Source organism: Anabrus simplex, chromosome 6 (assembly GCF_040414725.1).
Source record: "Anabrus simplex isolate iqAnaSimp1 chromosome 6, ASM4041472v1, whole genome shotgun sequence".
Taxonomy (NCBI): Eukaryota; Metazoa; Arthropoda; class Insecta; order Orthoptera; family Tettigoniidae; genus Anabrus; species Anabrus simplex.
The window spans coordinates 241,246,444-241,269,303 of NC_090270.1; the positions used below are offsets into that span (position 1 = coordinate 241,246,444).

A 22,860-nucleotide genomic window follows, 5' to 3' on the forward strand; every position below is an offset into this window, starting at 1 on the left:
GGCATTTTGTAAAATACTGCAAAATGTTATTCACTCTATTAACGTTATCAATTAGTTTATAACAATAATGTTATTTGCTTTACGTCCCACTAACTACTTTCTCGGTTTTCGGAGACGCCGAGGTGCCGGAATTTAGTCCTGCAGGAGTTCCTTGACGTGCTAGTAAATCTGCAGACAGGAGGCTGACGTATTTGAGCACCTTCAATTACCAACGGACTGAGCCAGGATCGAACCTGCCAAGTTGGGGTCAGAAGGCCAGCGCCTAAACCGTTTGAGCCACTGAGCCCGGCATTTTGTTTAACTGCAGCAACGTAAGATACAATATTACGTAACATTTAAGATAATATGAGACTGCATTACTGAATTGTTATGAAGACCAATATCTTGAACTTTTCATCGTTCGATATGTTTCCATTATAATCTACCTGATGTTGATAGATTCAAACGTTCAATTCTCTAAAGTTAACGAAAATAGCAATATGAACTATTTATAAACATTTCCAGAGCACTTTGAATCAATAACATCTGAACATTCAACGAAAAATATGTCAGGAACTAGACTCATTAACAGGTATAATTTCCCAGAATTCAACGACACGTTACCCAGTTTTTACTTAGCGTCGCCAGCTTGTTAACGACTCTCATTATCATAGAGTGGTAATGTGGCTTGTTGGTTAGTTCTGAGCAAGACTTTCGTAATCATAAGTAAAACATTTTTGGCAAGTACGCAAACGTCGCTTATTTGTTACTTTGTCATATCGTCGGTGCCGGGACAAAACCTCCTATGTGATAATAATTTTGGAGATATACTGACCCGCAGCACATACATTATGAAGAGCGAGAATGCCTTGATAATACACATACAATATTGCACCTTAGATGACAGAACCTTACCGGCCAAAGTTCTAAGCTAAAACATTTCACATAGGAGGTTTTGTCCCGGCAACGACGATATGTCAAATGTAAATTGTAGAATTAAAATAGCAACATAAAGTTACGAATATGACCCATTCGGTTCTTTACTATGCACACTTTAAGGAAACCCTCATATTCGTCAAAGTGTAGCCGCTGCGGAGAAGAATTAGTTAAAGAAATAATAAATCGACCGTCCTCCATTAAGGCTGACAATTCGAATCCGGAATACAATCAGGTTACAATTTCAACAGAATTTAGAATAACGTGAAAATGTCGAAATTTAACATTGTTAATGCTATTATTGTATTTTTTCCCGCGTGGGGGTGGGATGGGAGGAAACAGCTAGAGATTCTACAATCTTCCATGGGATGCGCGATAATATTCTTGCAAAATGTCAAAAATGACAAATGCTTTATTTTGCATATTCGATAGATTAACATGACGCCGTCGGCAGGAGCCAAGGCTGCAGCCAGGGAGGATATCTCTAAGAAATTCGTCGAGAAGGAAAAAGACAGCTCCCGCTCCTAAACCGAAGAAGAAGGCTCATTCCAAGACACTAAGGAACCTAAGGCAACCTAAGCCTGAAAAGGCTGCTAAGTCCAGGGGTTCGCCTAAAAAGGCTTTGGCCAAAAGGGAGTGAGAACTGTTCATCGTCTTACTTCCTTCTACATGCACATCTTGCTCTCAATGGAGTAGAGGATGTAAAAACGGCCCTTATTATGGCCATCAGTTTTATTCCCCAAGGGAGCATATTATGAAAGTGAGAGAGAAGATCCAGCTGGTTCGTTAGGCTCTTGATTTTATTGCCTACAATTTCGGAGGTTTTAGGATGAGAGTGCTTGATGCCAGGCTTCTTCGATGCGGAAGGTCTGCTCTTCTTGGGCGAATCCAGGGCTGCAGCCGAGGCATGGGCGTACGCTGCAAATACTGCTGCTGTGTAGCCATGGTCTTGATTAGTCTTCGCGGTGTGCTGTCTGAATCACAATGAGGCGCGGCGTCCATAATCTATATAAATAAAGTTTCAAGGCGTCCGCTGTCTGCAATTTCGTTTTTTGCCATTTTTCAGATATTTATCCCTTTCAGGTCAACTAAAGAGCGTATCAGTGGTTTTTTCGTGTCTGTTTGTCTGTTTGTTCCACCATCACGGCGAAACGGCTGGATAAATCTGGAACAAACTTCACATTTAGAGTATACGCCTACCGGGAAAGGTTTCGATATGCATATGTTTTTACAACTCTGAAAACTTTATAGGAAAACCAGAACAGTTTTATTCCATTTCCTCATATAGGATACTATTTATTTTCTGTAAAATCCGTGGACTATATGTGAAATTGCTCTTCATTATAAACAACTATTGTTATGTTCATAATTTCGGTTACTCTTCAAATAACGGAGAATATTTTTCGTGTCTGTCTGTTCCACCGTCATGGCGAAACGGCTGAATAGATCTCTACCAAACTCCATATTTAGTGGATACTCAAACCGGGAAAAGTTCTGATATGCATACCATTTTAAAATCTTTGAATAGACGGGGTGTTTATAGGAAAACTAGAACGGTTTTCCTCCATTTTCTATCATAATATTTATTTTCTGTAAACTCCGTGCACTGTTTGTGAAACGTCTCTTCATTATAAACAACTTTTGTTATGTTCATAATTTACCTCATAATTTACCTTACTATTCAAATGACGGAGAAAATTACTATTACTACGCTCTTGATAAGTTATTTGAACAGTACCGCGGAGTGTACCCCATTATTTCACACCGTAAGGTGTTTTCTGGCATTTGCTATAATTTTACTGTATGTCTATTCTAATTTTGTTCTCTGCTTTAATTTCTTGCCCTGCCTTGCCTCATTAGGCTTGAGGAATAACACCCTGAGTCATCTTATCTGTTCACCTAAGAATACCTCCGCCTATAAATTTCTCCTTTGTTACCGCTTTCTAATATCCATAACTCATACCATAACAATTTTCCAATACATCCACTTGGTATTTACATATTTGTCTTATCCGGCTGTCCTCAGTTATAGTCCTATTTTCTATTAATTTCAACTTTCTGACTGCATTACTTCCTTCCTTAATTACTTCATGTGTATGCGAGTGGTAATCCCAAGACTTGGACATATTTTCCTTAGAGGAAAAATCCCAAGATGTTCAAATGTATGACTTTTGGCCCCGGAAAGTATCGAAATATGGATGCAGTTTTAATGACGGCGCATAACTTAGTTTCGGGATAGTTGGTGGCTAAACAGTTAGTCATATCACAAAACAGATAGCATAATCGCCCTTCAATTTGGAGCGATCCACAACTTTGGTCCTATGACTTATTGTCGTGTCTCGATTGTTTGTGCGTTAGATAGCATTCCATTTCTCGATTATAATCAAATATCTCCAACTCGATTGTGACTGGCTAGGGAAAGGGTCTGGACTTTATAATTAAAACTCTTCATCTCTATTGTAAATGTCAGATGACAAGTGAGCCTGCCGTTATAGTAGCAACTCCCGAACTCGATTGTGATTGTCAGTAGGAAATGTGGCCTGCCATTGTTTTCAAAACTTCCCCAATGCCTACTGCAACCATATCGACGACGCCTGAACTTAATTCAGTGGAAAGCATAGGTTTGACGCCAGGGCGTGTACGGTCCATGCTTAGGAGACGTCAGACAGATGGTAGCACAATAAGTTCTTATAGTTTTGAACTTTTTGTTAATTCAAAAGAAACGAGCAAATCATATCACCATGTCATGGATGAACAGCAGAATTTACAGAGTCCAGGTTGGAAAATAAGGACGCCGTCCCCACGATGTTGGCGTCGAGGATGTCCCGTGGTGACGAGTTCCTTCCCCTCACAACTGAATACCTCTCCGTACCATGGAACCGCGTAATCCCTCGGTGGTCACCGGCGCTGTAAGTTCTGGTAACAGAGTCTTGAACCAAGGAGTCTGATGACAGCTGAAGTGCAGCGTGGAATGTATACTTATATGACTGAATTGCACTTAAGTCCCAAGATTGAGGTAAAAAAAAGCGTGCAACACCGAACAGAATGTCAATAAAATCTGAACGACACTTCCTTACAGCACTGCACTGGAGATAATTGCTTAACACTGCTCATACGAGTTACGAGTTCCACTGTTGGTAAACTTTAGCACACATAAATAAGTTTCAAGTGATGTTTTTATCGAAGAGATTAAGCCAGTTTTATAATCTACGACGAAACGTAAATTAACATAGTTCAAAAGTGAAATAATAACTCTACGATTCATTCGTCGGAAAAGTGGAAGTTAATGGAATAGTGTGAAAAACAGTTCGTAACTTTCTCCATCACTAAGGTTAATGAAACGAATTTAATACTGTTTTTTTTCTAAGGACAGTCTAATGAAAATAAAACAATGAAACAGAGACGTAGTTTTATTTAACACTTGAAAGTATGACAAGCGTCGTAATGAAGCACAGTGCCTTTAACATGCTACAGCACAGTTCGTGAAATGAGAACGATCGCTAAGACAAGATCGAATGAAAGAAAGCAAAGTCCTTTCTTGATAACATCGCAGTTTCCTAAAGTACACAGTCTTTCAAAGTACAATCTCATAAAATTAACACAGTTCTTTCATTCAGATCGGTCTTTAGAAGTACGAAAAGAAATTAAGTTCTCGTGCGGAAACAGTCTGAAAAAGCACAGTTCCTACAGAAGTAAACAAAGTCTTTCACCGAGCACAGCCATGAAGGTAAGTCATCGTCTAACGCAAGAGGCGAATTTCCACCACTGAGGCAGAATCAATTCATTATGATAAGGCACAGGTTTTCAGAAAAGAAAGCACAGTTTTGTAAATGCACATTCGGGGCGTTATTCAAACGAAATAATTTGAATGCACAGTCTGTAAGAGAACAAATAAGTTTTCTTACGAAGCACAGACTTTCAGAAAAAGAACTGAGTTCTCACGAGTCACTTCGCGAATAATTGTTCGCAGAATGAGTGTTACTTTTACGAGATAAATCATACCACACTCGTGTCACAGTTAAATGTTAGTCAATCACTATAAATGACTTGTCATACCTTAAACACCTTTTCTCACACTTGAAATTTAGAGTTCGAGGTTCGCACCTCGGAATTAGAAAATTTACTGAGCATTCGTACTTTACGCTTAGAACATCGATGTTTCGCCCGGCAGAGTAACGATGTAGAATCTTAAGTCCCACAGTTGGTCCGCGCACGAGATGGCTGGGACAACGAGAAGATATTGATTTACTACCGATCTCGTGGCCCTATTTTATACTTGAAGGTCGGACCACATGTTTCTAAATTAATATAAATATAACTTCTGATTACTTGGCTATTGACCGTAAAACTTGGTAAATCATCAAATTTAATATTGGGCTACATGATGGTGTAGTCAGAAATTTGATATCAGGTTTCATTCAAGAGATAGTGACATAGAACTTATAGAAGGTTCTATTGTGACGTAATTTGTCCTTGCCAAGCTCAGAGCAGCGAGCAGCCACATGATTCACAGTCAATCCTTTGCCTGTGCATACAGCGGTAGCTTCAAATCACCTAGACGGGTGTTGGCTTGCGTTGCCTCAGAAATACTTTGGGCGGAGAATGTCGGCACGGCATTCTCGTTTCACTACCTAACATCGGAAACAACGTTTGGGCGTCCTCCCTGTTTTGTTTCTCGGATAGCGCTAAGAGACATGCAAATTAATATAATCTTATTTACTGCCTTTACAGTAATTTGCTGAGAAATCCGTATACAACGTAGAATATCTTAGCGAAGCACGGGTACATTTGTCAGTAAATTCTTAATCTTAATGCATGTTCTTTCTATTAATGCACTTGCTGAAATATCAGTCAATAATTTTGCAAAATCTTAATAGATATGGTGAGGAGCGATTAAATTTCGAACCGGTACTAGTACCGTTTAAATTACTCCCCCCCCCCCTTTACGCCTTCATTTATTATGGATGTCGCGGCGCATTTTGATTCACACAGCACACGGTGGACTAATCGAGACCATTTTGATACAGCAGCATTTGAAAAGACCGATGTGAACAAGAAATTCCTTCAAGTGTTTCGTGATCTATTTTCACCTCCCAAATAAAGAATATACGGATTTCTCAGTTGTTTAATATAGGATGACGAATACCGGTAACAAAAATGCTATAAATTAGGGAGACAGATTCAACGGTCAGAGGTGTAATATCGTTTCCACTTGCATTACATGTGACAGGCTTCTTATCTTCACCTTTTCCATTTGACTTTGTGGCGCTAAATTTTGACGACTTCAAATCAGTAAACTCCAATCAAACCTAAATGGTATTTGGGCATTTCCTCACTATGTAGACTTTAAACGTTGAAAGTTACGTGTTTCCACAGGAGATGTCGAATTGATTTAGTATGTTTTAAGACCACTAATGCATCGGGTGATTATAGGATTCCACTAACATCGGCATTGCTTGTAAATGGGGACAGACACAGGGCATCAAGGTTGTGCGTGAATACCATGGCAACAAACCCTTACTTGATGATTAATTAACCCTCATGATTTGTTAAACCCAGCCAAATTTTCTTACGCATTTCCATATTATAGTATAATTTACTGCCGAGATAAGCATTTTGCGCTATGTAAATAGAGTAACATTACTGCTCCGTACTTGTTAATACCCTTAATAACCTCATAGTGACAAGAATAAGGAACTGGAGTGGTACTGAGAACTCTCTTATGTAGCGGTGTATTGTTAATATATTCAGCCTAGTTCATTGGTACAATACCTACAAGAAATATTATATACTCCTACATGTATTTATACATATATTTTAAATTGTTTCTAAGAAATTCCATCTGCAAGGAACGTATAAAATGCCATACAATCATCCATACCTTGAGAAAGTATACAACTTGACGACCATTCCATTGTCATCCAAAGTGCTACCGCGGTTTCGTGGCTCGCTGAGGAATAGGAATTGCCTGGGTTGATTGACTGAGCAGGGGATTGTTTAGAGCAAACATTTACTTTAACAAAATTGGAAATTACATTTATTTCCTTTCTTAAGGTTCAGAGAGAATAATTTAATGGGATGGCACGGAACAGTCAAAAAATACCTTGGGCATATTTACACTAACACCGAGCTCGTCAGCTCCAACAACGCATTGGACTTAGAAGTCCTTAATAAGGTACAAGAGTAATTGGGAGAACTCCCAGTCGTTAACTTAAATATGAAAGAGCACAATTGCTCCTGACAGATACAACGTCATGAAAGAGCATAGCTGCCCCGAGCAGGTACAATATTATAGAAGTCTCAGCTCCAAGATACAACAGAGGCTAGCCTTAATCAAGCAATCGATTGCTGTTTACAATCTCAGTTACACCTAGAAGAACCATAAAGAATATACAGGGGCATAATTACCCATACTACGAGGCCTTAAGAGTAAAAAGGAATTATTACTCAAAACAGGTCATAAACTAACGGAAGGAAGCGAAACACCAGTACTCCTTAACGAACATTCGAGAAAAACAAGAACCTAAGTGGACTTAAGGCCGCATAATGAAGAGGCTAATCCCATACTGAACTGTGTGACTAAAGGAAGATGGGTGGTAAAACCTCTAGCGACCCCTTGTATCATATATGATACACTGAGAATTTATTTTAATGGCGCTTCGTATGCATGTTGGAAAGTTTGTACCCATTGTATCACATTCGTTACACTTTACGCTATTCAACCGTCGCTTGTTTTTCATTGCTCGCTGTCCCGATAGATGGCAGGGGAGGTTGTAATCAGGTGGAGATTGAACCAAAACAACGATGCTGCGTAATAAACATGATAAGTTACATTATTACGTTCTTTATAACATAAGATTGTTTGCTAATTGCGCTCCAAGTCTGGAGATCATATTTTTATCATAGTAACAAATTTTTCAATAATATTTCAATGTGTAACACCAAGATATATCTTATGTATCATATATGATACATTGGGTTCCTATAACTACTCTTCAAGCAGTTTTCTCGTGGGTTGTCTGTGATTTAGTATTTAGATTTTTATTCTCGGAATAGTCATGTTTTTGGCTTTAATGCGATAGAACGGTGAGGTAAATACGTATCAAATATGTAATCCCATACAGACGTCTTAAAAATAAAAATATATCGATATTTTAAGGTTATGCTACACACGATCTTCCGATTTATTTTGTTAGGGCTGGATGATGATGAGATTTTTGAGATGTTGGATGCCATATATCCAAACAATTCATATATTGAAATTGAAGATGAGGATGTTGAGGCTGATATTCAAGCTCCAGCAGTTAGTACTGGCGTTGTGGAAGAAGGAGCTGATGATGATGATGATGATGATGATGATGATGATGATGATGATGATGATGATGATGGTGATGATGCTAATGATGGAACAGCTTCCAATGGTGACGTTTCTGCCAGAAGGTATCCTACTCAGCGATGGCGCCACAAAACAGAGTGAGTAATTTTTTTGTCAACTGGTCCATTTAATAAATAATCAACCCAGATAAAAGCCAAATTCCACAGATTATCTCATTGTGTGTTGTAGTTCAAACAGTAAAAAGTATCTTGTTACTAATTTTATGGTTTGGTGTTTTTGTTTTCAGGTCTCTGGGGCCATCTCATCATGCCCCAGGTACTGATTCAACAGTTTATTTTGAGGTTAAGAAGCCATATAAGTATTTTGAGAACTACCTTCAAGATAACTTTTTTGAATAAATGTCTGAATTCACCAACAGAAGTTACATGCTGCAGACAGGAAAATCTTTGCAGGTAACTGGACATGACATGAAGATTTATTGGGGTGCCAGCATTGTTGCATCTTTATTAGGTTTTCCAAAATTAAGGATGTGCTGGGAACAAAAGACCAGATACCCACTCATTGCAGACAATATCAGTAGGAATAAGTTCTATACAATTAGAAGCAATACCAAAGTTGTTGATGATCAGGCTACCAGTGAGGAAGGTGAGAGTGACGATAGATTTTGGAATGTGCGACCGATGTTGACGCGAATAAGAAATACTTGTTTGCAACATCCTCGTCCTGAGAAGGTGTCTGTAGACGGACAAATGATAACGTTTCATGGCCAACTGAAGATGAAACAGTATGTGAAAGGAAAACCCCAACCTGTTGGGTTAAAAAACTTTGTTATGACAAGTACCAGTGGCCTTCCCTTAGATTTTACCTTGTACGAAGGAGGTGGAAGGGGACTTGTGTCGGAAAAGATTCCTCTCCCAGAGAAAATGGACATTGGAGGAAGGGTTGTACTTAAACTCTCGGACTCTCTTCCTTCTGGTTCAACCTTTGTTATGGAAAGATATTTGTCATCTGTGACTCTCTTTGATGCATTGTTTACCCACAGGTCCATTTTAGCTTGTGGTACAATCATGGTAAACAGGATTCCAAAATATGTGACACTGAAAAGAGATGGTGATGTGAAGCGCGAAGGGAGAGGTGCAAGTGACCAAGTTGTAAGAGCAGATGAAAAGATGGTTATAGTAAAATGGTATGATAATCGCCCCATTCATTTAATTTCAACAGACTACGGTGTTGCTCCCATTGAAGACTGCAAGCGTTGGTCAAAGAAACATGGTCAGTACGTACGTACTCCTTGACCATTCCTAATCAAAATGTACAACAACAACATGGGGAGGTGTTGATCTCTTGGTCAGAATCCTCAGCAAGTATGCTATGAAAAACAGGACTAATAAGTGGACAATTAGAACAATCCACCATTTTTTCGATTTTGTGTTGGCAGCCGCTTGGATCGAGTATCGAATGGCTGCTATGCAAAATACGTGGCTAAGGAAAGACATTCTAACCTATTTCTCATTCAAGATATGTATTGCAGAGCATCTCATCTACTCTCATGTCACTAGGAGAATTGTAGAAAGTGAAGACGAAGATGAAGAAGTAGAAGAAGAACAAAGAAAACGAACCCCAACCCAGCCACTTCCACCATTGGTAAAAAGATCAAGAAATGCCATGAATTTACCAGAAATGATGACTCAACAGAAGTCAAGATCAAGGTGTAGAGCTCCCGGATGTTCTGCACTAACATACGTCAGATGCATAGATTGTAACGTGTTTCTATGTTTCACTTCCCAAAGGAACTGCTTCCGTGATTTCCATGCCACATGAGGGAGTTGCCTGTTGGATAGGTATGGAAAAGCAAACCTAAAATTCATTCTTTCGTTGTCTAATAGTTCTAACAAGTAAAAGGCTACGAAACAGCTTATTTTAATCTGTATTATCATGTAAATATATTTTCTTACACTAAATGTTTGTTCTTGATACAGACCCACTGTATCATATATGATACATCCTCTCCTGCCACTATGGAAACCCTAAAAAAATTAAATTGAAAGACCATTTTCAAGCCTAAAAGAGTAAAATTAATTCAGGGAATCATATTTCATGAAAGCGCTGGATCTTGAAGACTGCAGGTGATGGTCGCACCCTGCCTCCGGGCCCTCGCTAGCCTCAGTCAAGTTGCACTCTCAGTAATCGGAGCAAATCATACAAGACGGTCCTAAAGGGCCTTCCTTAAATAGTTCTGTAGTGGAAAGTTCCAGATTAAATTAAAATACAGAGCACTAATAGGCTAGATTTCCATGCACACCCGTGAGTTTGATTGGCTAGTGAACATAGTTACAAGCATGTGATAGGCCGATTACATTAGAGGAGGAACCAGATGAAAGATGAAGAGTTGACAATTTCCGTACATAAAAAATATCATCAGAAATAAAAGTTTACAACCTACATCAACAAATATATCTTCATCAATTAGTTTGTGTTTAGTCATTAGAGGTCGCTAAAAATAGATGGCGGAGCCATCTAACCGTCGGGGAACGAAGTTTTGGAAGTTTTTAAAAGTTCGTGTTCACTGACATAGATGACCATAGGGAAGGTGCGCAGTTCTAATGACCGGGGAAGGTGTATCCCAGGTACACAGGGTACAACGTAGCTTTTGTCCATTTTTCTCAGCCACCGAAGAGTTAAGTTTTTCTTCCCAGCTTCAATGGGAGGGCAGGCTTGAACTCACACTGAGGGACTTTCTTGACATACCTTCAGTCCTGTAGTTAGTCTTTTACCGTTGCTCGGGAAGGCCTTCTACACTTTGTCTGTGTTATGATCTGATGGCGCAACATCTCAGTGAGTTTTGTATGCGAGTCCATGCGCTGCAGCGTGAGTGAGAGGGGAGGAGCGTTCACTTCGCTAGTTGCTACGAAACTGTACACATCGGCTCCTGGTAATTGAATTCGCTTCTCCTGTTGACAACACGCCAGATGACGACTACATCTCGCTCTCAGTTGCACAGCAGTAGTTACACATTCCATTTCCTTCCCTCCCACTTTTCCTCTCCAAGCTCGTAGCTTCGCGCAGGTTTGTACCACTAGATGGTAATCAAACTCCAATATTAGTGGAATTTTGGAACGTGTCCATTTGTATTCGTTTTATTACAAGTGATTTTATCTGCTGGTCTGTACCGTATGTCTGTCAATGAAGATTGGATAAGGAGAGAGATGCAGGTGAAAGTGGAGGAGAGATTTCGTGTGATTTTTCGTACTAACAAACAATAGAGTTAAGCTGTGACATCCAGGTAGTTACAGGCCTCTGAAATATTTTATGGTGTGTACAATTTTAATTGGTGTTTTGATATCATTTAATCACTTATATCATGTTGTATGTGTATATATCTGCATATATAGATATATTTATAGGATTATTTGATAATTTCATATCGTCATTTCATCCCATTATATTGTACGATAAATATTAGTGAGAGCTGAAAAGAAAGGTTTCATATAAAGAGTATATTGCAACATACATGCTAAAATTAAGTTAACGGTTTACTTGAGCGTTCACGACAGCAAGTGGTATTTACTCAACCCGAACGGAGTCTAGCTTTTTCCTGGAAATTCAAGACAGTGGCTAGCCAAGGCCAACGTTAACATCTTTCCTTGTTCCCCCGAAATGTTAAGAAAAAGCTACTAGAGTCGATTTGATGGAAGGATTGATTGATGTAGGAGTGGGAGAGTAAACTTCAATATGGTTGGAACATGGGATATATCAAAGGAGGTGTCCAGTAAGTTGATAAGCACGAGAGGCTTAGGCCCCTCACTCTCAGCTGATATTAATATTTCTAGAGTCTCACTTGGTATTGTAACTTAGGGATAGCCACATGATGTAAGGTCAGTGGACAGACTTACTTCTGAATTGCGGTAACAATGACTTATCGTAGTACAGTGGCAGAGCTATCATACTCTGATTTCTTGTACTTTGTACATTAACTCATGGCCACTTACTTCATTTGACTAAATGTAGTCATATTTTCATGTCCGGAACAGACAAGAGACCCACTGCGTCTCAATCAGGCACAGATAGATTTTCATATCTAGAGGAAACACCATATTAATAATTGGGAAAAATTCCGATCTTGGAATTTTCTCCACCCTAAAGTATTCATGGTGGTTTGTTTCACTTGGATGTTATCTGCTTTATAGATATTGCTGTAATAGGGAGTTTAATGTTAGATAAGACGTCTTTCAAATCTTGATTGATGCACGCAACATGCAGGTCAGTACTAAGATGACGAGGTGAGCAGCCCAAATGAAGGAAGGCAACAACCACGGAAGCAGCCCATATGAGAAGGATGTGCAAATGATCAAGTTTACAATCGGTGAGCGTTTGATTAAATTGCAGCAAGCATTCGCGGAGTCAATTATAGTTAATGGGTCACTTTGCAATCAGTAACGCTTCAGTTCTTGGTACATTACCAGCATTTCTTTTACACTTTCATAAATTGCTTTTTTGCTCTTTTATTCATTCAGATTACATTAATTACCCTAGCTCCTCAAGAGAGTACTTAATTGTTAGTGCCCCATCAGCCTAACCCTGGAATTAGCTTGTGTCTCTCTTTTAAAAAATGTATTTTGACCTATAACCTTCAGCTCTCGGCTGGCTCCCAATCAACTTGCAAAAGAAAACTAATGTTAATTTAGGACGAGTAACCACGGAACTATCAGAATCAGAATCTATGTTTTATAGCACGTCACTGTTAATCAGATCTTTCAAGGTAGTAATTGGTAATATACATACTGTCGCCCGTCCGTGGTGCAAGAGCGTGTCCACCACAAAGCTACCATGAACATTTTTATTTTGCATTACATAGACTGGCTGTGCGTAAATTTTACTCTAATGGATGGTGGGGATACTAGTACGCTATTTCTGACAGTTAGTCAGTGTTGCACGGTAAAGAGCGAATGTGTCACCAGAGATTTTCTAAAAGCCGACATTGCATTATAGCTCAACAAGTTCAAGTAAGGCCGTTAGTACACTGTCAAAGGACTTTGATACAATATTGATAAAATAATTTGATCAAGATTTGATACCATGTTGTAATGAACGATATGCTGTTACGCCACATCAAATATCTTGGACAGAATCTACAGTGCATAGTCTTATTTTCCAGAAGGCAGTACAAAGCGATGTTGTCACATTTGAGTGCGGATTGTCTGCTGGCGTTGCAGAATAAGAACTTGACAGTAAGGATTACCTGCAAATAGAGGGTCCTCAGTGCGAAATGTGTTGCACATGTGGGCTTACTCCTTCCTGAACTCAACCCAATGTGGAGGGATGTATTAACTATTACGTGCTTTTCTGTTGGTTGGTTGGTTGGTTGGTTGGTTGGTTGGTTGGTTGGTTGGTTGGTTGGTTGGTTGGTTGGTTGGTTGGTTGGTTGGTTGGTTGGTTGGTTGGTTGGTTGGTTGGTTGGTTGGTTGGTTGGTTGGTTGGTTGGTTGGTTGGTTGGTTGGTTGGTTGGTTGGTTGGTTGGTTGGTTGGTTGGTTGGTTGGTTGGTTGGTTGGTTGGTTGGTTGGTTGGTTGGTTGGTTGGTTGGTTGGTTGGTTGGTTGGTTGGTTGGTTGGTTGGTTGGTTGGTTGGTTGGTTGGTTGGTTGGTTGGTTGGTTGGTTGGTTGGTTGGTTGGTTGGTTGGTTGGTTGGTTGGTTGGTTGGTTGGTTGGTTGGTTGGTTGGTTGGTTGGTTGGTTGGTTGGTTGGTTGGTTGGTTGGTTGGTTGGTTGGTTGGTTGGTTGGTTGGTTGGTTGGTTGGTTGGTTGGTTGGTTGGTTGGTTGGTTGGTTGGTTGGTTGGTTGGTTGGTTGGTTGGTTGGTTGGTTGGTTGGTTGGTTGGTTGGTTGGTTGGTTGGTTGGTTGGTTGGTTGGTTGGTTGGTTGGTTGGTTGGTTGGTTGGTTGGTTGGTTGGTTGGTTGGTTGGTTGGTTGGTTGGTTGGTTGGTTGGTTGGTTGGTTGGTTGGTTGGTTGGTTGGTTGGTTGGTTGGTTGGTTGGTTGGTTGGTTGGTTGGTTGGTTGGTTGGTTGGTTGGTTGGTTGGTTGGTTGGTTGGTTGGTTGGTTGGTTGGTTGGTTGGTTGGTTGGTTGGTTGGTTGGTTGGTTGGTTGGTTGGTTGGTTGGTTGGTTGGTTGGTTGGTTGGTTGGTTGGTTGGTTGGTTGGTTGGTTGGTTGGTTGGTTGGTTGGTTGGTTGGTTGGTTGGTTGGTTGGTTGGTTGGTTGGTTGGTTGGTTGGTTGGTTGGTTGGTTGGTTGGTTGGTTGGTTGGTTGGTTGGTTGGTTGGTTGGTTGGTTGGTTGGTTGGTTGGTTGGTTGGTTGGTTGGTTGGTTGGTTGGTTGGTTGGTTGGTTGGTTGGTTGGTTGGTTGGTTGGTTGGTTGGTTGGTTGGTTGGTTGGTTGGTTGGTTGGTTGGTTGGTTGGTTGGTTGGTTTGGTATAACGAGGAATTTGTTGTGATGAGCACGGACGCCCAGTTCCCGCGTCCGACCTGGCCAGGAATCGAACCCGAGTCTCTCTGAACCTAAGCCTGCGGCATAGACTTTTCAGAAAAGACCCAAGAATAGTGAATTAGGATGATAAATAATCAATAACATGCAAGTGAATTTATATTTGTATTTGAAATTATAACATTGAGATTTAGTATAAACATCCAGTTGTACTGCTTCTGGCAAAGGAGACTGTGCAATGTGGTTTTTGCCCAAGATATGTGATGCAGTGATACAGTATTTTCTGGCAAGTTTTGGGATCTGAGGACATTTATTGTCTTCCTAACGTCCTCAACCGTAATCTCCGACAAATATCCTCCAATTTCATTCGCTATCTTTCTGTATTGCCTTCATTACAGTTACGTGATTTTAGAGTTTGTACAGAAACTAATTCTCCTCATTTATGCAATAAAATGATTCGCTGCAGCAACGCTCATGTTTTTCCATCATTTTTACCTGGTTTCAACTCAGTTATATTTTACCTACGCATATCGGGAAATATTTAATCCGATATAGCCACATGGAGTAACTCCTGCAAGAATGATCCAAGATAGTTTCCAATCGAGTACTTTTATCAAATTTCTTTCGTTCAAGTTATTGGAATTAGAGTTATTTGACAGTGTAATACCGGGCTACGCCAAACGAATTGAGCGTTAGTTCCATCAACTGATGTGACGGAAATAGTAGAGCGAGTATGAGAGAGAAGACTGTGAACGCGTTGTTGCCGATGTAGCGAAGTATAACAACCATAACTCGATGTAGTTCAGCACTCGGCGTTCGACAGCCACAGCACAGGCTATTTAGACCTGGTTCACGGCAGCACCCATCTCCGTGTTGACAAGCCGTACGCAGTGAGAGCCAAAGCGCGGAGCTACCAGCACCTCCTTCTTACTTTCCATTTCCTTCTTTAGTATTTTACCCGTATTTTTCTTTGTTCATGCGGGCTAGAAAGAGAGAAAATAGTAAAACTTTTACTGACCAGCTTCTGAAGCAGAATGTCGCACGCGCATGAGTCTAGTTGATATAATGAGAGAACAAGTTGACCTTGTAAGACTGTGATGGAGACTGGTTGAAAAGCCTTTATAATAAGTTAAACGTCGCGAATTCACATTTTATGCATATAAAATTGATGAAGTTGACATATTCGCGTTTCATTTCGTTTTATTTCGCGAAACAAGTCTGTCTATTTTCGAATTCTTAACTGTTTCTCAGGCATTTTCCAAAACGTTTTTTAAAAGTCGGGGTTACCCCCAACGCGAAAAGCGAAGGTCCCTACATAGACTTCATATCATAAACTCGCTTACTATAGCCTCATCTTGCCATTCGTGTCTTGATATTTTTGATATTTTTATAACCACTGCTGCATTTGTGATAGGATAGAGAGAGCTGTTAAAGTTTCCTGACAACAGAATTAGTAAAAGCAACAAACAAACAAACAAACAAACAAAAGAAAAGGAAGCACTCCTGCTGTAAATGTTTTTTCTACGTCTTACTTATAAACCCTTAATTGTACAAGTTTTCCATACTTTCCTTAGCATGGCATAAAATAAAGAACAGGTAAATTGTGGAACTTGCCCGTCTCGAATCAGAGACACCCGTGCAGAAATCAGAGACCCTTACCACTCGACTAGTGGTGCCACAGATACTAGCATGCAATTTGCGAACAAATATGTAGGCTTTTAACTTTAAAAGTACATTTTCTCGTTACGTAAGGTCCAATGTCACAAACATTTACATTATTCATGGGTTTATTTTTTTACTTTGATCAACCTCCCAAAATTTGAAAGAAATCACTTAATTTTTGTTTGTTGTTTAAAAGGGCCTAAGAGTTAGATGGTCGGCCCACAAATCACCTCATAGCTGTGCCCTTCTCTTATGAGCAGTAATGCGTCGGCTTCCTGCTAACTGGACTCTAATTTAGAACGTCCAGAAAGAAATATATTAAAATACTTCATAACATATTTTTATAAATAAAATTCTAGGGGTCCGTTGTATGTAATGTCATTTATTTCGTAATTTGTTTTTATATTTATCCGTTTTAGATCTATTCAAGATTGTATCAGTAGTTTTTAGCTTTCGTGTCTGTTTTTTTGTCTGTTTGTTCCATCATCGTGGGTAAATGGCTAAATAGATCTCGACCAAACTTCATATTTAAAGTCTACTCATCTAGGAGCAGGTTTCCATATGCATATCACCTAAAAATTACTGAATAGACTGGGGGTTTCTAGAAAGACTAGAAGAATTCTTTTTAATTGTCTCTTGCACTATTGAATATATCTCGATCAAACGTCATATTTAGATTATACCCATCCAAGAGCGAGTTTTTGTATGCATATCATTTAAAAGTCACTTACATAATAGACTGGGGGTTTACAGGAAGATCAAGTGAGTTTTGTTCAATTTTTCTTTTACACTATTGATTGTGTCTCGTCCAAATTTAATATTTAGCATCTACTAATCCAAGATCAAGTTTCGATATGCAAATCATTTAAATACCACTGAATAGACTGGGAATTTGTTGCTATAACAGAAGATGGTTTTCAATTTCCTCTCACACTATTGATTATATGGAAAATCTGTAGACGATATGTGAAAAGCCCGCTTTAATTTAAACATTTTTTGTTATGTACATAGTTTCGCTTACTCTTCAAATAACGGAGAAAATTAATATTTTCTATCGGCTTCACGCTCAGCAGCCAGTGACGGACACCCTCGCAGATGTACAGTTATTTGAAGGATCCCTAACATGAGAAAACCAGAGGATGCGTAATATTACGCTCGGCTTGAAAATTAACCCCACCTATTGTAACCGAACACCGAGTTAACATGAGGTAGAACTTTTCTCTTTGGTGCCTGTCTATCTGTCTGGTTATCTATCTATTTATATATTTCTAAAAGTGGGGGTGAAGCTGATTCCTGCTCGTGGTGCCCCTGCATAGGTACCTGGATTAAAATTCCAGTACTGAACTGAACGTCAGCATTCCAGAAGTATCTACCAGTCAATATGACCCAATCGCTATATTCAGAACGGTCTTTATCAAGACCAACACTAACCATTATATCTGTAAATATTGAAGGTTTATCTCCATCTAAAGAAGGAATATTACACCAGCTTTGTCAAACTTACAAATGTGATATATTATGCCTTCAGGAAACTCACAGGGATGAGCAACTACGGCGACCAAAAATAGCGGGAATGAGACTTGTGGCCGAGATTCCCCACAGACAGTATGGCAGCGCTGTTTTTGCCAAACCAAATTTACAAATTTTGTCTGTTGCAACCACCAATGAAAATCAAATCGAGATAATAACTGTGGAACTCAGTAACTGCACCGTTTCGGGCATCTACAAACCACCAAATGTAGATTTCTCCTTTAAAATTCCAGATAACTACTTCAAGCAAAAGACAAACTTTGTGGTTGGAGACTTCAACAGCCATAACAGTGCATGGGGATATACAGATGATGATAATAATGGAGAAGCTGTATTAGAATGGGCTGATGATTACCAATTACAACTTATTCATGACCCCAAACTACCTCCATCCTTTAACAGCAGTAGATGGCGACGAGGCTTCAACCCAGACCTGATATTTGTGAGTGAACACGTGGCACAGCAATGTGTGAAATCAATGTGCAATCCTATTCCAAATACCCAGCATCGGCCTGTAATGTGTCAACTTTTCTCTGCAATTCAACCAATAAAGGTTCCGTTTCGAAGGAGATATAATTTCAAAAAAGCAGACTGGGAGAAGTTCAGCTCAACCCTTGATAAAATAATATCAGATATCCACCCAACACCAGAGTTTTATGATCAGTTTGTTGAAGCTGTGAAGAAAGCTTCCCGCGCTTCCATACCACGAGGATGCAGAGTTAACTATATACAAGGTCTAACTTCAGACACAGCTGCCCAAATGAACACATATATTTCACTGTTTCAGGAAGATCCACTAAGTGAAGACACTATCTCAGCTGGAAGGAAACTGCTTTCCTCAATTGCAGAGGCAAAGAAAGATGCTTGGATCAAACTTATGGAGGAAACTGACATGTCAAGGGATAGCCGAAAGGCTTGGAAGCTTCTCAAACGACTTAGCAACGATCCAACAAAGGGACCAGTCCATGCAAATGTTACGGCAAACCAAATCGCAAATCAGCTTGCCATCAATGGGAAAACAAATCACCCAATAAGGAAGATGGAACATAATATCCTAAAAAGCGAGGTAATGAAGTCCAGTAACCTATCCCGGCCATTTGAAATAACGGAATTACAGAAAGCGATTCAATGCGCCAAAAATGGAAAAGCGGCAGGATTAGATGATATCACAATAGAACAAATAAAACACTTCAGTTCAACCACACAGGCATGGCTTTTAAAATTCTTCAACAACTGCTTTACTTCCCTAAAAATTCCAAAAATATGGAGAAAATCCAAGGTGATCGCATTTCTGAAACCTGGAAAGGAACCTTCGAACCCTAAAAATTTCAGACCAATCTCCTTACTCTGCCACCTATACAAAATAATGGAAAGAATGCTGCTCAATCGCTTAATGGGAGTAGTAGACCAAGTCCTAATCCCTCAGCAATGTGGCTTCCGCCCAGGAAAGAGTTGCACAGCACAGGTTTTACATCTAACCCAGCATATCGAGGACGGGTTTGAAATGAAGAAGATTACTGGTGTGGCTTTTGTGGACCTCTCAGCCGCCTACGATACAGTAAATCACAGGATATTATTACACAAACTTTATAGAATGATTACAGACATCAAGGTAACCAAGATGATAGCTACTCTCCTGGAAAATCGTCGCTTTTTTGTCGAATTCCAAGGACGCCGAAGCAGATGGAGGAATCAAAGGAATGGACTACCTCAAGGCAGTGTACTGGCTCCTGTTCTTTTCAACATCTACACTAATGACCAGCCATTACCAGAAAATACTAAAAGCTTTATCTATGCCGATGACCTTGCACTTACTACTCAAACTGATACCTTTGATGAAGCAGTGATCTCTTTAACTGCTGCATTAGAAGAGCTAGGTAACTATTATGAGAAAAACCAACTCAAACCAAATCCAGCTAAGACTCAAATCTGTGCGTTCCATCTGCGGCATGCGCAGGCCTCTCAGAAACTCAAAGTACTATGGAAGGGGAACTTACTGGAACACTGCTTTACGCCAAAGTACCTGGGAGTTATGCTGGATCGCACATTAACATATAAGAAACATTGCCAAAACCTGAAACAAAAGATAGCTGCCAGAAACAACATTCTACGAAAGTTATCAGGAACAAGTTGGGGAACACAACCACAAACAATTAGAACATCAGCTCTAGCTCTATGCTATTCTGCAGGAGAATATGCCTCCCCAGTTTGGTACAGGTCAGCTCATACGAAGCAGGTCGACATAGCTTTAAACGAAAGCTGCAGGATCATCACTGGATGTTTGAAACCTACACCCATTGAGAAGGTCCAACTTTTAGCTGGTATTGCTCCCGGTGAGATTCGTAGGGAGGTAGCAGCTAACAAAGAAAGGCTCCAGGCATCTTCTTCAGAAGCACATCCTCTCTATGGATACCAACCAGCCATACAGAGGCTAAAATCTAGGAAAAGTTTTCTCCGCACATCAGTCAACCTTGAGGGGAAAGCAGAGAATGCTAGAGTCACAATGTGGAAAGAAAGAATCCACCACCTTTCCAACTGGATAGAGCCAAAGGAAAGTCTTCCATGTGGACACCAGGAGAAGTGGACAGTATGGAAAGCCCTTAACAGACTCCGTACAGAAGTCGGCAGAACCAAAGTAAACTTGCGGAAGTGGGGCTTCTCAAGTGATTCATCACTCTGTGATTGCGGAGAGCAGCAGACAATCCAACATCTATGTCAGTGTGTTTTATGTCCTTCAATGTGCACTATGAAAGACTTGATTGCAGCCTCCCCCAACGCTATTGACGTCGCCCAATACTGGGCAAGCATCATCTAGCTCTTGAATATTGTTGCTCTATCTGTGATTGTATAATAGACTTGTATATTTGTATAGTAGAAATGTAGATGTTGCTTTTTGTTAAATATCTATAAGTTGATACTTCTGACACGAATAAAGAAAGAAAGAAGATTTCTAAAAGTGGAACACGGATGGACTTATTTCAATAACACTACGTATTTGGATTCTACTCACTCTGAATTGTGTTATCAGGTGCATATGGTGTCATGGATTTCGAATTTATTATACTGAAATATTTTTATTCACATTTGGTCTTTCGAAATTCTGTATACAACAAACGGTTAAAAATTTGTTATTTCTGTTACCTTATGTCATGCACGTATTTATCGTACGACGGATAATAACGCAAATGATCATGAAAATTTTGATTTTTAGTCCAGTTCCCGTGGGACATACCGTATATGTCACTTGAAGGTAGGCAACTTGAAGCCAATGAGCCATTTTACTTTTTTCGATAGGACAGATATTAAAGGAGCTATCTTCTATGTCAGAGTGCCACGCCAGTGGTCACAGATACAATATGCGACCTAAGAACCACGGACAATTTCGCACAACTTTGGACCGGAAACTGTACACGTCATCATTCTGTCTCAATTTTGTTCAGCTTCATCATACTTCACGTTACTGCCACGCGCTTTCGTATGAATATCACTTTAAAATGTCAGATTAAACGTGTGAGTAGAGCCATATTACTTTTCATAAATTCCTGAAGATAACATGTAATCCACTGCAATTTCTTGTGCGAAGAGCAGGTACAAATGTTAGTAATAAAATAAATATTTAATCAAAATGAAACTAACTTTACTTATACAAGATAATTCTCTATCATACAAAATATAAACATAAAACCGAAATTAATTGTATTGCAAATGATATTGTGAAAATTGCCGTGCATTTATTGCTATAATTCTATTATAATACCATTATCGAAATGTCATATCCTGAAATAATCCCCATTGTTCAAGTAATTAAAAACAGAAATAAATACTGAAATCTCATAACTTAAATATAAAATGAAATATAACTGAATGAAGCTATGAATGAAATCACATTGTGTAATACACAAATCCTCTTCGTAATAGGTCCAGAAAGATTAACAGTAAACAAACATTATTAAATCTCTGCGAAATACGCAACATCTGTTCTCTGTTATGTGATAACTAGATTTGGGAAGTGATTATGAAATCAAATACTCGTTGTACTAATTTTCCCACCATGTTCAGTTATTTAATTCTTCTTTGTTTCCAGCTTTCCCTTTCTTTTTACTGGATCGCTTATTCCATTTCTTTCTGGCCAGTGTCCATTGCTAACTTAAGTTTCTTCTCTTTCATGTCTTCAGAGATTAGTTTCCTCTTCCTTCTTGCGGCTCTCTCTCTCTCTCTCTCTCTCTCTCTCGATCTTCCATTTACTCTCAGTCTCCTTATTCATGACACCTTTCCCCCCCACAATATGTCTCGTGACAAAGGCAAATCATCGCGATCGTGCTCCTTGAATTTATCCTGCACGCACTGCCAACTTTACTGTTCCTCTCATGTGTTTCTTATGGACTCAGTCTAATCTGGTGGCTGCGCACATTAATTCTAACATTTTTATTTCTTCCACTGTCATTGTATTGATGATGTACATCATTGGAGGCCTCTCCACTGTCTTGTACATTTTCTTTTAAGCGTGGCTGGTACTGTTCTGTCACACAATACGTTTTTTGTCTTCTCCCAGTCCTCCATCCGAGCTGCCCGTGAGTTCATTCCACATTTTCAGTTTCATATAAGACTGACCCCAAGTATTTAAAGTACAGTAGTCTACTCAGTTCACTACATCACCATTCAATTACAAATCACCTCCATCAGAGTCTCCAAAATGAATTCGATGGTATTCTGTCTTCGTTCCGCTGATCTTCAAGCCTCTCTCTTCCAGTGCTTTACTTATCAGTTACTTTGTCAACACTTAATTAGAATTAAGCAGTCAAGGGGTCAGTGGGTTGAATTTATCATTAATTGTTTCAGACTTAAAATGTTAAAGGAATAGCAGATTTACTGCTTTCTTCCATTTGCTTTGAGCCTTTTTTTCGCATTTTCTAACGCATTAAACCTCATATGAAGTCCTACG

The 22,860-nt window shown here is 39.5% G+C and overlaps 1 pseudogene; it reads left to right on the forward strand.

Moving 5' to 3' along the window:
- Positions 1-9,709: 9,709 nt before the first annotated feature.
- The window catches only part of LOC137501295 (dual oxidase-like), a 111,475-nt pseudogene continuing 98,324 nt past the window's right edge, over positions 9,710-22,860 (forward strand).